General features: G+C 44.6%; 1 protein-coding gene across 2 annotated transcripts in view; it reads left to right on the top strand.

The window, feature by feature from the left end:
* INPP4B (inositol polyphosphate-4-phosphatase type II B) overlaps window positions 1-17,432 on the top strand; it is an 880,599-nt gene that overhangs the window by 127,721 nt on the left and 735,446 nt on the right. The window contains exon 1 of one of the 2 annotated variants that reach the window (XM_082610958.1): window positions 14,010-14,026. The exons of the other annotated variant lie outside the window; for it this stretch is intronic. The gene's annotated coding sequence lies outside the window, so the exon portion shown is untranslated. Of the gene's footprint in view, window positions 1-14,009; window positions 14,027-17,432 lie in introns of those variants that run through there. 2 annotated transcript variants of the gene reach the window in all.

Here is a 17,432-nt window from a genome sequence, read left to right on the forward strand (position 1 = left end):
GTCCTGGATGTCCTAGGAAGACATACTGATGTCAAAAATGGAAGAGGAATCCTTTGAAAGTTCAGTGACCTGTTTCCAAGTCACAGAGCTAATTTCCAGAAAGTTGTTTTTAATTCTAGGTTTCAGAAACCAGGAAAACCCATCAGGAGCACTGTGCCCAAACTCTGAGATGGATGAATGGTGAGTGTGTCTGGAAGCCGGCCCCTCCAGTGTGGTGTGGCTGTCCTCAAACCCTTCCCACCAAGGGCCTTTGGAACTGAGAAATGGCTGAGTCTATGCAAGGGTGTAAAATGGCTCCAAGTGCAAGGAGAGGAGAAGTGCCGTGGCCGGGAACCAGGGGGCTTGATGAAATAGGTCCCTGCAATATTGATTTTGAGCCTCTTTCACCAGTAAGCCATTTTTTATTGAGGGTATTGTTTGACGTTGGGATGGAAAGAAGTCAAAACTTGACTTTAATTTTATTCCTTAGATTCCCAGGGAAAAACAAAATCTATCTATACGTAATATAAAAATAACTACGTTCCAAGGAAATTTGAAAGAAAGAAACATTCAGAGATGGCTGAAAACCATATAATTGTGTAGCTGTGCAAGCAGAGATGACTTTTCTTCTTTATTCATTTTAAGCACAGTTTAAATTGGTTTGTGCATAATAAAAATTTAGCCTTTCATCAATACTTGGATAAATAAACTGCAGCCTCCCTGGAATATAGATTATCAAGGGACAATCATACTGTGGTTTACTATTTTATGCAGTATGCTTTCTCTTTCAGAACTAATAAAAGCCACAACTGCATGCTTTATTATAAAAAGCAGAACAAAAACTGGGCAGTGTTTTCCTTATTTCAGAAAGACAAAGCTCATCAATGAATCACGTATTAGGAATTGGACCTGAACAGTAAGAGATTTGACTTTCTTGCTGCCACGTTGGCTTAACCCCATCTGTAAGCATGGTCGGTAGTGGTGACAGGTATTTGAACCTCTTTCTTTGATTTCATGACCTTTAGCAGAAACATAGTTCACTGCATATGTGTATGTTTTCACCAAAGCCCTTTTCTTATGTATTTGAATGTGCATTTGTTTCATTAAGGATTTTACTAGCCTGGTGCTCAATACCCCTAATTCACAATTCCCTGCTCTTGGAAACGATGCCAGGTTGCCCTTTATACTCTCCAGAGAAGCGTGGACACCTGATAGAAGAATAGCCTAACCATACATCAGCAAGATATGATGTAGGCCGTTGCTCTCTCTTCTTAATAGGAGAGAGATTAATTGCCTCAATCTGATGCTATCCTTTGCAATTTGGACTGAGGAGAAGGCAGAAGATCATTCAAGTAGTGGTAGGAGGACAAAGGGGAACCTCCAAAAAGAAGCATAGACAATGAAAGTTGCTGAGAAGTATTAATGCTCAAAGGGAAGGATTCAGATCAGAAGACAGCAAAGCTGTGGTTCTGAATGGCAGTATCCCCCAAGTTTTCTTCATCTCTCCACTCCTAGCTGTTCAGTATAAGGTGACCAGGATCCCAGTAGCCATGATACCAGTGGCTTCTCTGGCAGAGAAAAATGAGAGGTACAGAGAGGGGACCCATCAGGCCAACACCACGGATTCCTAGTATTTCATGTCTGCCCAGTGTACCTCTGTTCCTTGTAACTATCACCCAAATGCGTGGCTTCTCCAACCTCTGGGGAATCACACCTCTCTGCAATTAAGATACTAGAATCTAAAAAATACAACAAACAAGTGAATATGACAAAAAAGAAACAGACTCACAGATTTAGAGAACACACTAGTTGTTACTAGTGGGGAGAGGGAAGGGGGAGGGGCAATATAGAGATAAGGGATTGAGAGGTACAAACCATTATGTATAAAATAAGCTACAAGGATATATTGTACAACACAGGGAATATAGTCAATATTTTATAATAACTATAACTGGAATATAACCTTTAAAAATTGTGAATCACTGTAATGTATACCTGTAACATATAATATTATATATCAATTATACTTTGATAAAAAATTTAAAAGAAAAAAGAATAGTTTTAGCAATAAGAATAGTATTATTAGGGCTTCCTGGTGGCTCAGTGGTTGAGAGTCCGCCTGCCGTTGCAGGGGACACGGGTTCGTGTCCCGGTCCGGGAAGATCCCACATGCCGCGGAGTGGCTGGGCCCATGAGCCATGGCCACTGAGCCTGCGCGTCCAGAACCTGTGCTCCGGGAGAGGGCCACAACAGGAGAGGCCACAACAGTGAGAGGCCACAACAGTGAGAGACCTGCGTACTGCAAAAAAAAAAAAAAAAAAGAATAGTATTATTAAAAAAAAAAAAAAGAATAGTTGGAGCTGGTATCCTATTTGATTTTTGGAAGTCCGGTATTTTTTTGATCCAAAGAATGCTTCTACCAATTTATTCCAGTTTAGAGAGTCCCTTCAACCAATCATCTTCTGGTTCTCCTCATGGTAACTCAAGTTCTTTCTCTGTATCTTCTGGCTTCTCCACACTGTTGCTGCCTCTGATTCACCGTGACAGGACAAAGTCACCAAGGCTCAGCTAAGATCCTGCTATTGTGTTTAAGGACACTTCACAGACAAATGACGGGCACAGAAAGGAATGACAACAGAGGAAGAACAAGCAAAGAACAGGCGACTTCTTAGGGCTTCTTCTAAAGTGAAAGGCCCACGTCCTTCTATGAGGGCACCTGGGATGTGATGATAGGGACAGAATAGGGTGGAACGGGGATGTTACATGGTCTGCCAACATGGCGCAGGGAACACCTGACATCCTTGAATGAAAAGTGCCTTTGCTCTTGGGCTTCCTGCCTGGAGTTTCGTTGCCCCAAAGTCTTTTGAGTCCAGTGAGAGACAGATCTATTTTCTCTCTCATCCACCACTCCTAACCTCCAGTTCAAAGCCTGCCTTCAGGAAACATAATCATCTTCAGAGATACAGTAGGGCCTAGAATGAGGACAAACTTTTACATTGTTATGTAGAGCTGTTGGCTTCCTCACTACTTAGAAAATCCCATTGTAGAATAATATTCTTTTTGGTTTTACCATCACAAAAACCCCACCAAAATCCTTTTTTCCCCCCAAATCAAAAGCAATCTGACCACGTGGTTCAAGTTAATCTTCCATTTGGAGAAGCTGATAGAATGTTCACAGTATTAAAATAGTAGTGTTTCCCTGCTCCCTGCTCCCAATCACCTCTGAGTACCCGGTCTTTCAAGGTTTTTTTTTTGAAAAGAAAACACTCAAGTCTACTCTCAGCTAGAGCTTTCGGTTACAAAACCAGAAAAGGCTATCTCAGGTAGGTTTTTACTTTTATATTATAGAAAGCATAAAATGAGTCAATCATTTGTTTTCATTATAACTTTCAGGAAACTGAAATTCAGTCCTATAAAATGTTACTTCATTTTAGACCAAATAAAACAGTTGTCTTTTCACACTGATGAATTTCCTCAACATTTTCCTAAGGTTTCAAACGATCCTATTTGCCCACAAGTGCTATGTTTCAAAGGAAGAACACTTTTAAGCTATCTATAATGATTTCTCAATTTTTACCTTACAGAATATTGCAACGCGTTCTGTGTGAGAAGCTTATATTCTATTTACAAAGAAAAAGATATGTAACTTTATGCTTTGCTTGAATGTTATAGAAAACAATACTCAAGTGTAGATGAAAATGTTACTCAGGAATTTCTAAAGTGTTCCAAAAGTGATCACACACACGCACACACACACACATGCATGTGCATGTACACACTCATTCATCAATTTGTGTAACATGGGATGAGGTTTTTGAAGTAACCCAGATGAATTTTCTCCTCATGATAACTCAGATTCTTTCTCTGTATCTTCTCTGGCAGTATTGCTACAAGAAGATAAATACAGTTGCTGCCAGAAAAAGAGGAGGCTATGATGTAGGAGCCTTGGTAAACAGGGTAGGGAAGTAGAAAGTGTGGAGAGAAAGTGCAGGAAATGAAAAAAGGGCAGAAATATAGATGTAATTGTCCTTCCCCCTTAGCGGTTAATCTTCAAGTGTTGGAGAGCAGATACACTGAGATACTTTCTGAAGAACCCCAAACACGGCACGTCTCAGAGAAGTTCCACATGCAGCCTAGGGGAGCATATTAGAGAGCCTTGGCAGAAGAAGAGTCTAGATGGATGGGCCCTGGCTTCCCTTGACCTTTATGTGCCATGTGGAGGTCTAAAATTCCTGATGACCTTGTGAGGCATGCAGAAGTGCTGAGAGAACCGTGGGTCAGAGATGCCCCGGGACTAGGTAAACCCCCTTCCAAGCAGAAGATCCAAAAGAGGTGAAGCGGACCCTAAAAACTGATAGATTTTTCAGCAAGTGTGGTGAGAGGTTCAAGTTGGATATAAACTTGAAAAGTAAATGAATTTACTTGAAAAGTAAATGAATGTAAAATTGAAAAGTAAATGAATGTAAAATTCCCTAGGTTCCAAGTTCTCAGCATTTTCTGGAACCTTCGTATCCATTATAAAATGAAATAAAACATGGCTTTTCCTCTCAGGAGGAGCTTGTGACCCAGTGAAGGAGATACATGGGTAAACAAATCCAATGCAGTAAGTGATACAACGGAGGCAGGTTCACGGTGATGGGGAAGCATGGGCGAGGACTAAATGGACGGTCCCCTCAGAGTGGGTGAGGAGACCTGCTCTGACGGGTGAGAGTTTTCAACATCCACCATGGACTAACAGGCCTCCCTGTGGAATGTGTGCCAGTTACGTTCCCTGAAATCTCTCGCATATCAAACATCATCTCCTTCATGAGGATCTTTCTGATCCTTCCAATTAGATTTGATTTCTCTTGTCTCTTGATTTTCATGGCATGTCCGCTTAATCTCTCTCCTTGTTTTATACCTGTTTGTATACTTACCTTGTCCTGTCAACTACATTTTATGCTCATCCCTGGGTTGCCACATCCCTGTACCCGTGTACTAGACACTCAGTAAATGTGACGTTCCAGTGAATTGAGTAGTCAATAAATAAATGGAGAGGTTAGGTTTAGAAAAAATCAAGTCTAAACCTACTAAGTGATGTGCTCTCTGAAGACAACGTTTATGCCTTCTTCACCTTTTTATTCCCATATTTAGCACAATTCCTGGCAAACAGTAGGTGCTCAGTGAATGCTTGTTAGAACTGAATAGGAAAGTTGTAAAGATAAAATGGAAGTTAGAAGTGGTTCTGCAGAAGGTTTCTATTTGAAGCTTTCTGGAAAATTCTCCTTTCAGATGCCATAGACTTTAGTCAGATTCTTTAGAACTCTGTTACTCTTCACAGGTGCTGACCAATATCTCTGTGACAAATGTCAGGTTGTAGGTAATAGTGAAATAGTGAGACTAGAACATATAAATTAGAAGGTTTAATGTTGAAACTCTGATTTTGCCCCTTCCCTGTCCATCTTCTTCAGTCTTGGCAAGGAGATACTGGATACATACATTGTGCAAGATGGATGCCAGCTCATCTTGTGTACAGTAAGTGCCCTACCTACGAACTTTCAAGTTGTGAACTTTCAAAGATGCGAATGTGTGTTCTCATGTCCAAGCACGTAAGCTAGTTCATGTGTCTGGTGTACACTGTCACGTGCATGCATCCTCTACAAGTGGTTGTGCTTTTGTGTACTTTAGAGTACGGTATAGAGTACAGTAGTACAGTATCTTTATTTTAAGCCCAGAACCTGTGCCATCAACGTCAGGCATGAGTGAAATTGCAGCTTACCCTCCATCTCCTATTGCTGACGATCTTTCAGCTCTACCTTCTCCCACCTCCTCTCCCTCCTCCAGTCATAACTCTTCTTGCCTGTTCACTTGACGCCAGCCCCTGTATGCCAGCTGTTGTACTGTACTACTGTACTTTTCAAGGTACTGTACTGTGAGATTAAAAATGTTTATTTTTTGTGTTTGTTTTTTATGTATTATTTGTGTGAAAAGTATTATAAACCTATTACAGTACATTACTATGTAGCCGAGTGTGTTAGTTGGGTACCTAGGCTAATTTTGTGCTCTCAGAACAGAACTCGTTCATACGTAGGGGACTTACTGTACTTGTAGTGTCACAGGGGGTTCTCACAATCTGTCTATGAGGTAGGTACTATTGTCCCCATTTTTCAGATAAAGAAAAAGACCCAGAAATTTTAAGGCACTCATCAAAGGTCACACAGCTGGTGAATGGGAGCACCATGATTGAGCCATAATTTGTCTGATACCAAAGCACACATCTTGTCTTGATGAACAAATTAAGTCTTGATGGAGACAGGTTTCTGGAGATACAGGTTTAATTGGGAGATACAGTTGGGTCCAATTCTTCTGACTTACTCTGGTGATCAAAATTGGTCTATTCCAGCCTAAATCAGGTCAGAAAGAGATGATAGAGCTTGATTATACCAAGGAAGAAGGGACCCAGGATGGTAAATTGACAGGAATATTGGATGTAGAGAAATCTTTGGAAATAGAGTGAGAAGGATCTATTTGCATGTTTTAAGAGTGGAATGCAAGAGAGAGACACTGATGAACAAGATGTAAGAAAAGATTCAGGAATATCGCTACAGTCAATAGCCCTCATTAACACAAACATTCCCTACAAATATGTCTGATGTGTAAGTTTCTCCTTCATTTTATGCCACTAGTGACATAATGAGGTAATAAAGAAGTATTTGCTTGAAAATGGGGAGAAAGAAAAATAATTAACTCAGATGTTTTCATTTTGAAGATTTCTGTTAAAATAAAAAGCTTTATATTTCTCAAAGTGAAGCAGCATAATACTGTCACCTCTCCTTGAATATAGCTATCTTTACCCAGTGATTGTCTATAATTTCTCCATTTACGATTCTATCCTTTCTCTGGCATTTACTAAACACAATCATGTGAGCTATTGTCTGTAACTTACAGATACTACTCTTTAAGAAAACAGAGTTTCAAATAATATATTAGTGGAAAATTATATCTATTAGCAGGTATTTTTGTTTCAGTTAAAAAGATTCTTCATACAATCAGATTTTAAAAACCAAGATGCAGATGTAGAGAACGTACTTGAGGACACAGTGGGGGGAAGGGGAGGCTGGGACGTAGTGAGAGGGTAGCCTTGCCATATATACACTACCAAATGTAAAACAGATAGCTAGTGGGGAGATCAGCTCGGTGCTTTGTGACCACCTAGAGGGGTGGGATAGGGAGGGTGGGAGGGAGGCTCAAGAGGGAGGGGATATGGGGATATATGTATATGTATAGCTGATTCACTTTGTTGTACAGCAGAAACTAATCAACATTGTAGGGCAATTAGACTCCAATAAAGATGTATTTTAAAAAGATAGATATCCCCTAGGGCAAATATTCTCAATCTGGATTCATAAATGCTATTCCAAGAGATCTACGAACTTCTTGAAAATGCATTAAAAATGTGAAGTGTAAAGAATGTATTTTTAAAAGTCAATAGAGGGACTTCCCTGGTGGTGCAGTGGTTAAGAATCCTCCTGCCAATGCAGAGGACATGGGTTTGATCCCTGGTCCGGGAAGATCCCACATGCTGCGGAGCAACTAAGCCCGTGTGCCACAACTACTGAGCCTGCGTTCTAGAGCCCACAAGCCACAACTACTGAGCCCTCGTGCCACAACTACTGAAGCCTGCGTGCCTAGAGCTCATGCTCCGCGATGAGAGAAGCCACCGCAATGAGAAGCCTGAGCACTGAAATGAATAGTAGCCCCCACTCGCTACAACTAGAGAAAGCCCGTGTGCAACAACAAAGACCCAACACAGCCAAAAAATAAATAAATAAATTTATGTATAAAAAAAGTCAATAGTCTTTAAATCTCAGGTACAAAAAGTGGAACATAATTTTGCTACGGTAAAATTAACTTAGAAGCACCCATTTGTACTCAGAAACAGAAAACTTCAGTTAGTTTTCTTAGTCCTATCCAGTCACCTAAACCAAGTCTATCCTGGTTTAAAACTTACCCAGTTTAAGATACTGCTGCTCCCTCTTTTCCTTCTCTCTCACCTCTGGGGCAGCTTGTTAGTCCAGGGGAGACTTGTGAAGCATCATGATACTGGGGGACATGTCTGGGTGTTGATGATCTCTCCTCTCATTTTCTGCAGAGATAACTTGGCCTCTGTTCTCCAGGTGTGAGTGACACACGACATTGCTCTAGGGCATAGCCACTGACTATCCTGAGGTCATTGCTTTGGCCCCATGCCTGCTCTGTGCAATGTCACAGAATGGTAGCCATGTCTCTGCATACCAGTCAACAGGACACTCTTAGTCCTGTGTCTGTTTACCCTTCTGGGTGGCCTTTTCCATGTCACGTTGGCTCTCTTTCCCACTAACTTCCAGGCCTCCTGCAGCTCACAGGCACCCATTCGTCACCACTCAGTCACCATGAGAAAGTCCAGGGGGCTGGAAAGGCTGTAACCCTCAGCCCTTTAAGATCTGGATAAGGCAGACTACCGTATACACTCCCACTTTACATCCTTGTGTTCTGGGTTCTTCTCAAGGCTGAGATTTTCCAAATACTTCAATGGGAAAACTGGATACAAATTTCTTTACTCTTCGGCTCTCTTAACATAAAGGGGAAATCTCTATCTCACCTCCACCCCAAGACCCTTTCTGGAGTTTGATGCAGTGCATGTCTGTTAGGGGGTGTATGGTGTCCCCCATGCCCTGCAAATTCATATGTTGAAGCCTTAACCCCAGTACCTCAGAATGTGACTGTCTATTTGGAGACAGGGTCTTTACAAAGGTGATCAGCTTAAAAGGAAGCTGTTAGGATGGGCTCTAACCCGGTCTGGAGGTGTCCTTCTAAGAGGAGGAAATTTAGACACAAAAAGAGACACCAGAAGTGCTGGCACACAGAGAAAAGGCCCTGTGAGGACACAGAGGTAGGTGGTCATCACCAAATTAAGGAGAGAGGCCTCAGGAGAAACCAACTCCACTAGCATCTGGATCTTGGGCTTCCAATCTCCAGAACTGTGAGGAATAAATTTCTGTTGTTTATGTCAGCTAGTCTGTAGTATTTTGTTGTGATAGTCCTAGTGAATGAATACAACATCCTTCTTCACATTGCAGCTACTAACCGCTCTGTCTTCTTTCCTTACCTCTACCTCATTTGTATCTCATTCAGGGCAGGAGTGGGGGGAGGGGAACTCTTTCCCCAAGTTCCCATAGGCTCCGCGACTCTCCACCCCTAACCAATGTTTTGACTTAACTGGGCATTTTGAACCTTTTGTTGACAAATCTGGAGTCTTTGTTTCACTTGTTCAAATGGGGCTGAGTGGAGGAAGCCAAAAGAAACATGTTTGAAGTTCCAGCTCTCAAACAAATATGTCATATATCATCCCACTACAAGTATGTGTGCATCCAAACACGTATATATAGGATGGATAAACAACAAGGTCCTACTGTAGAGCACAGGGAACTGTATTCAATATCCTGTGACAAACCATAATGGAAAAGAATATGAAAAAGAATATATATGTATAACTGAGTCACTTTGTTGTACAGCTGAAATTAATACAACATTGTACATCAACTATACGTCCATACAATTAAAAAAAAATGTGTGCATCTGCTCAAGATTTTTCTGGGGAAAGTCCACAGCTCTCTTCAAATTCTCAAAGGCGTTTCTGACCAGAAAAATGTGAAGATTCACCATCTGATTATATTTGAAATGTGATTCAATTTCAAGTACATGATTTATATACATTTTGAAATAACTATTATGTAAATGAGAGAGCAGACTGTTTATCTTTGATAAATGTAAATGATATCACACTCATTTCTTTCAGTTAAAAAAATCTCTTATTTAATTTGTCATGAAAAAAGGAGCTAAAGTAAACTGTCTGTGAAATACTTGATTCCATCCTCATGCTCATCTAGTCCCAGGTCAAGAGATCATAAAGTCATCCTGTTACTTTTACTGGGACCAGCATCTTAGGGCACCACCATCAGCAAGAGGCATTCTCCGTCACTCAGGATTTAGACATGCATATGCATTCGCACACACAGATGTCATGGCACGTTATATTTGTTATATTTCTCCTTCCCGCCTCCTTCTGCCTTTTTGTGCCATTATTCACAGAACAACAAGGATTCAGAGATGATAGCGGTCAGGGGAGAGGATCAGGAACTCCTCCCCATGTTCTGGGAATTTTTCCTTCCCTTCCTGCCTCAGCCCACCACGATTATCCATCTGATTGCTACAGTAGCTGCTATGGGAATGCAACTTGACCGTGATCCCCTCGCCATGGTTGTCTGGACTGGAGTTTGACAGCCAATCGTGGTACTTCCTTGAGAATTCGGAACTGGCCCATAGGTCATAAGTTCAAGATCTGTGAGTAACCACGTAACTCAGGGCACACCCGAGAAGCAGAGAAAGTCGAGTATGCGGAGAGAAAGGGAAGGAGGAGAGAGAGAAAGGATAGAGCAGGTAGGGTAGTGGGAGAAAAAGGAGAGATAAAGTCCTTAACGCATGTCCCTGTTTCCAAGTTGTCACTGATGCCCAGTTGCATTCCTGTCCTCGAGTTCCATGGATAGCCAGGTATCTTTACACTAGTTTCCCCCTTTAACTTAAGTTGGGTACAATTCCTATTTCTAATAACATCTCCCATGAGTTTCATTACACACACACACACACATACACATATGCACACACAAGAAATGATCTTAGCGTAGGAATATCAAAACTTAACTCTCCCGATGTCAGGGGATATGGGTTCAATCCCCGGTCTGGGAGGATCCCACATGCCGCGGAGCAACTAAGCCCGTGCACCACAACTACTGAGCCTGCGCTCTAGAGTCCCCGAGCCACAACTACTGAAGCCCGCGTACCTAGAGACTGTGCCCTGCAACAAGAGAAGCCACCGCAGTGAGAAGCACACGCACCGCAACAAAGAGTAGCCCCCGCTCGCCACAACTAGAGAAAGCTGGCGCGCAGCAACGAAGACCCAATGCAGCGAAAAATAAATTTAAAAAAACAAATAAATTTATTTCAAAAAATTGGGAGGAAAACTGACTTGATCTACAAAGTTATCATTAATATAAATGAACAAATTTGGTAAACAAAAAACCACTATGCCATACTTGGTGCTACATTTTAGAAGAGATTTTTCATAGTGAAGGCTCACAAAAATGGAGAATACTCCTTGTGCCATACCAATCTCACCTGAAATAAAAATCTCCAGGAATAATGAATCTATACAAAGAAAAAGGATGAGCTACTTCACTGAAAAAGGGGGGTGCAGTGCCAGCCTTGCAGGTTCTGGCTTGATTTTATTGCGTTAGACAGCAAGGTAACTATCGGGAATCACCTTTGGTCTCTGGCCCTATAAAGGTATATCAAAAGGAAATAAAAAATATTTTGTCCTTCATTGGAAAATGGAGTTATGTTTTGGAGGCACAACTGGCTAAAAGTTCAAGGTTTGTAAAAGTGGGTGCTGAATGAGTTTAATAAGCCATAGAATAATCTGAACCTGTTAGGTTTATTCAAGGAAAACACCGCCAAATAACTAAAAAAGGTAAATATCAGGCTGATTGATGGGTTTTTAAAATGTCATGGGGTACATGTATTTGATTCATTCTCTCTCTCCAGAATTAAAACTTCCTAGGTGATATGCGTGGGTATGTCACAGGGCTGTCCCCAGCAGCCCTGTAAATGGTCTGTAAAAGGTCTTGGTCAGCATGATGAATGTCTGGGTTTTAATTATAAGAGGGTTTTCTAGGTCTCTTTAAGTGTTTTTTTCCACAAAGACAGTTGCTGCATCTGTTTTACAACCCTGTCTTTTAGAAGGAATGGTTTAATGCTTCTGGCACTGTGGCAATCTTCATAAACACACACACACATACACACACACACCAAATCTCCGTTTAAATTTAGACGACGGATATATCAAACATCTTTTCACTTTAGTGGCAAAGCTCTGGCACTCTGATGTTCTGATATTCTTTCCCTCTTTCTGTATTTTAAGGAAAGGCTGAAACTCTTGCCCAGTGAGAAAGTTGTCTCATCTCGCCAGCAGATCTCTGCAAACAGGATTTATCCATTGCTTCAAGCCCAAGCATGACACAGGTGTTTTGTTTTGTTTCCAAAAAATGGGTGTGTTCAGCACTCCCCCATGGAAGAGAAATTTAATTGTGTAATGGGCTCCTCAGGTGTGATCCACATCCCCGCAGGGCCTGCGTGGACTGCTTGTTCATTTTGTTCCTCCATCCAGCTCACCTGTGATGGCGGCTGAGTGTAGCAGAAAGAGCTTGAAGAGAAGGAAAGGGAAGGGCTGCAGGGAGAGAATGGGCCAAGCACAGTTTCTGGCCCATAGTGCTTATTAATTCATTCTGTAAACATTTATGGAAGCTACAGCATGTCAGGCGTTGTTCCAAGTTCTGAGGAAGAGTGATGGGAAAAACAAAAAACCCAAACACCGAAGTCTCTGCTCTCATCGATAAAGCTTATAACCTAGTGGCAATTAAATGCTTTCAGAGTGAAGGGATGCCTAGATGCAGGGAGCGACAGCAGGGGTGAGAGCTGGGGGCAGCTCCAATTGCCCACTCTGTGTAACTGTAAGTACTGACTTACCCAAATCGACTTCACCATCCCAACTTTGGGAGTCCCGTCTCCGCGGAGCAAACTGTAACCCGCGTGCACTAGCATTCTCAATCTTATTTAAACTGTAAATTTAAAGTGCCCGTAGGGAGGGGAGAGGCTGAGGGTGCCTGCCTGGACTGGCGCTCGCCCGGCCTTCCCAGCATCCCCGTGACCTTTGAGCCGCTCAGTGGAAACCTCCCCAAGAGAACCGCCAGGTGGCACCTGTCAAGCGCAGATAGGGAGAGGCATTCTCCCCACACCCCAGCCAACCGGAATACCCGGGCTGTGCGCCTTCGCCAGTGGGCTTCTTGGCGAGGCAGAGGGGGAGTGTTAGCCTCGGTTCAGACTGCGCGATTACGTACCCTGTTTTCCCCACACCCCAAACACGCAGAGTGTAGACCTGTCCCCACGTGCCCCGGCTGCCAAAGGCGCGTCATACGCTTGTTGGGAGCGGCTCGGCCTCAGTCACCGCGCCGCGACTTGGGGGCTGGAGGTGGGTGGCCGTGGGCTGCGCCGAGTTGGAAGCCTCGCCAGTGCCCAGGTCTCCTCCGCCCGACCTCATCCCGGGCCAAGGCGGAGGAGTGGCACGAGAGACGGGACCCAGGGCGGTGGCAGGCATAAGTCCGGTGACGCGGGACACCACCTCCCCCTCTCCCCACCACTTCCCGGGTCTGAGCACGGGTCCGGGGCGCCTCCTCCTGCCGGTTAAAAACCCTGTGGTTTCCGCGGCCCCGGCCGCAGCGTGGCGGCCTCGGGTCACCTCTCCCCACCGCTCCGCAGCGGCGCTCCCAGCAGCCCAGGCTGGGGACAGTCCCCGCTGGCAGAGGGGCCCAGCAGAAGGTCGGGGTGCGGGGTGGCCGCACCCGGAGCAAGCGTGTTGGGGTCATTTCGGGTTGGGCGGCCGGGTCACTAACTCCACTCCATCGGTAGCGGAAAGCAAGCTGCGCCAGTTGCGCGACGGTCGCTGCCGTCGCCGCCTCTATTCAGCCGCCGGTGACATTGGGAGGAGACCGCTGGTAATGAGCGGAGGAGGAGGAGGAAGAGGAGCAGAGAAGGGTGGGGTGGGGGCACAGAAAGTAGCGATTGTGCCAGGGGGTGTGTGAGCAGCCGGAGAGGCGGCCGCGCTGGTGACAAGTTCTCCGGGGCGCGCGCGGCGGGGCGGGGAGCGAGCGGGGAACGAGCGGGGAGCGCGGCGGGCGCCGGGAGCCGGAGGGAGGCGCGGGAGCCTCAGGGAGCCGCCTCCAGCGCCCCGCGCCCTGCGCCGCCGCCGCGCCGCCGGCTCGCCTCCTCCGGGTTCCCAGCCCCGGGTGCTGAGGCTCCGGTCTATAAATAGCAGGTTACAGCTCCCACTGGCGCGCACAAGCTCACCCGCGAACGCCGGAAAGTCAGGCTCAAAGTGCTGCTGCCGCTGCCGCCCCCTACTCCGCCTCCGGGAGAGGTAATTACCCGCCGGGGCTCCGAGGGCTCGGCGGGGGCTTCGGCAGGGTGGACTGGGGGACGGTGGGGGACTCGCGAGGCGTTCCAGCGGGTCTGAGAGCGCGGGGGAGGGCGTGGGGGGGCGGGGAGCCGGTCTGTTTGGCATCAAGTTTCTCAGTCTGGCGGCCCCGATAGCCCCATGCAGCCCTCGCTCCTGAGCGGTGTGGTGTGCTGTCTCTCCCGGGCTGCCGGGGTTCCCTGACACCCGTGGACCCTCTGGCCGGGCGCCCCTTGGTCGGGCCGCCCGCAGGTTCAGGTTCACCGTCACCCTCGCCCCCTCACGCTCACTCTGTGAGCCCCGCGTAACTCTGAGCTCTGGCCTCACTGACCTTCCAAGGCGGCGCCCGCCCACCCTCGCGGTCCTTTCGGAAAGGCTGCGGTGCCCTGGGGGACTCGCTCTCCACCGCCTCCCGGCCGCTAACCTGCCGCCGCCGCCCGCCTCTGGAGAAGTCGTCTTCGAGGCGAGCGGGTCGTCTTCGAGGCGAGCGGGTGGGGGTGGGGTGGGAGTAAGGGAGCTTGATACTGGGGTCTCCGTTGCCCCATGGTTCGGTGTTTCCTAAGGAACCCCCTCTCCATGGCCACCCCCAGCCCACTCCCGGCAACTCATTCCGGCAGAGAAGCCCGGTGCCTCTCTTCTTGGCCACCGAGCACCTCTTGTCCTGCCCCAGAGAGGTCTCATTTTTAAAGGGGCTCGACAGCGAGGGGCCGTGCCTGGAGGGCGGTGGGGGGCCGTGGTCGTGGGGCTGGCGTGGGGAAGTCATTGTTTGGCGTCTGACAGCTGCGCTGCAGGGTCTGCGAGCTCTCTGGCACCTTTGGCAGGGAGGGCCCAGGCCGGGGATGTTAGGAGCCAGGGGCTGGTTTCTGAATGGACTTTCAGGCTTGTAGCTGGGACTAAGATCGGGATGCTGGAGCCCCACGTATCTGCTTTTGCCCCTCCCTCTGCCTCTGAACTCAAGTCTCTTTTGGGGGTGGTGGTGTCTGCCTCTACACGGTGGAGAGGCACCGGCAGTTTCTGTCTGGGGACAAGAGGTTCATAAGGGTGAGGATGTGCATATTGATTAGGTTGCTGCTGCTCCTGCAGCCCCAGAATTAACTGGAAAAACCTGAGAGGGTTTTTTCTATTACTCTTGTTTTAATGATGCAGATTAACTTTGCCTGTCTCTCCCCAATCCCCTCCGCGCGGAACTAGGTTTCCTCCCTCTTTCTGAGGTGTGTTGTTTGAGGTCATTACATTTCATGACTCCAGGTGTTAACATTTTACATATCTCCTTCCTCTCAGTGTGACAGAACGTGTTTGTGAAGGTGTGGCTCTATAAAATAGGTGAAAGCCTGGAAGACAGGGGGTAGATTGTCTTCTTTCCCTCGAGATGGGCACTAGATAGCCCGTTCGTAGGTGTAGGGCTACATTTCCGAGGCCTTGGCTTGTCATAGGAGTTTTCTTAATGGGTTCTGGACCAGCAGTAGTAGTAATCTGACGATGCTAAAGCAACATATAAGGTGCAAGGAACCACCGACGGGGCAGCTGGCTAGTGCAAGAAGTTGAGTAAAAAGAGGACTGGGGAAGTGGGCACTGTCTCACTTAATAGACAAAGAAATGCATGATCTTGTGTTCCTTTGTGATATACCCCAGTAGAGCACTGATGTGAAATCAGAGTAAGTGATCAATGGCTTTGTAATACGTACTTGAGCGTTAAAAATGGAACCTCTTGGATGTGTGGTAAAGTAAAACGCGACTGCAGTGGAATGCTTTTCCAATGTATTTCTCTAAAATGTGATTTAGAAAATTGTCCTTGAAAGGTTATGGGAGTCTATATCCTCAGTGTCTTTCAGAAACATATGTGCTGCTTGAAATACTGCTCTTATTTTTGAAGAATATTCTCTGTGATTAGGCAAATCAATATTTATTTGTGATAAGTTAATGACCAGTTAGGATGAACATATTTATAACAGTGTTTTGTTTTTGATCCGTTGATAAAGTATAAGAAACACCAGATAGACCAAGTTTAGTCTTGTTCCTCCAGCTGTTTAAAGAAGCACATGGTCAAAGTTATAGGCAGAAAGTACTTTCCAAATGTTGGGTTTGAGCTTCACTTTGGGATGCAAATCGACTGAATGACTTCATTCCCCGTAAGATTTTTGTCAAAATACTCATAACACAGACTCATCAGTTAAATTTGATTATAAAATGATGCTGTGATATTTGAGGGGTGTGAAATGGAAAACTCATTAAGCTTAGGGAAAAGCCAGATGTTTGTTCAAAATTGTGCAGATTGAAAGCAATTCATTTCCTTTCTGAGACCTGGGAGTTTCTTCTAGTACAAGTAATATTAATTCGCACATAGGTGACAGAGGCTACTTTCACTACTTTGAGGCAAAACCTAAGAGGGCAGTTCTCCTAAAGACAAAGAAAAAAGTGCAAACTGATCTCATATCTCTTAGCAACTGAATAGATGTCAGTTGTCAGGTAATTACCTGACATCTGAGAATACAAAGTTTAAAAAGTTATGAAATAATTAGTGAGCAAAATGCTTACTGAGTATCTGTTACATTTTCTTATTTCATAGTGCACAATCCCCAGCCAGTACTAATATTAGAGATACAAATATCATAATTTTTGTAATCTGTGTGGAATAAATTCTTGTCTTTCATAACCATGGGGATTTTAATAGCTAGAAATGTGCTGTTTTAAATCATCTCAAGTTTAATGTTAATGTTCATTTGAAAGCTGTATCTGTCTCTTCTGTATTCTGTATCTTAATTTTTCAGTGTGTTCTATCTATCTTAAGCCCTAGGGAATGTGCTTCATAGCCACTTTGTTACTACTTTTTAATATTGAGTTAGAAATCTTTGATTATAAAGCTCTTTAGGATACACAAATATACATACTTTCATATTCAGGCTAAGAAATGAGGTTATTAGACAAATAATTTCAGTTTAAACATTTATTTTTAGACAAATCCGAATGATAATGCCATGATTGCATTTTTGTGTGCAAGATGCACATAGCTTTTGTTTTCCAAAACTTTAAATGCAGTCTGTGTTGATACCTAGAAACGCATTAAGATATGGGAGAAAATTTTAAGGAATCTTGAGAGTCCCAGGCATTATTATCATTTGAATCAAGACTTGTTTGTTCACTTCCTTTATACGTTTTCATGACCTTGTCGACCAGTAGGAGCATTTGAAAAGGCTTATGAAGTATTATTATTATAATTATCTCATTTGTATACCTGCAACGGCTGTGGGATTTTTCTTATATAAGGGACAGTTGTAACCACTATCTTATGTCCTAGAAGTATCTTGTTAATACATGGTATACCATAAGGCCAGTGGAATATCTAAGAGCTGCAACTTCAGACTTTTTTTTT

The sequence above is a fragment of the Mesoplodon mirus genome (genome assembly GCF_964341445.2).
Source record: "Mesoplodon mirus genome assembly, chromosome: 2".
Lineage (NCBI taxonomy): Eukaryota > Metazoa > Chordata > Mammalia > Artiodactyla > Ziphiidae > Mesoplodon > Mesoplodon mirus.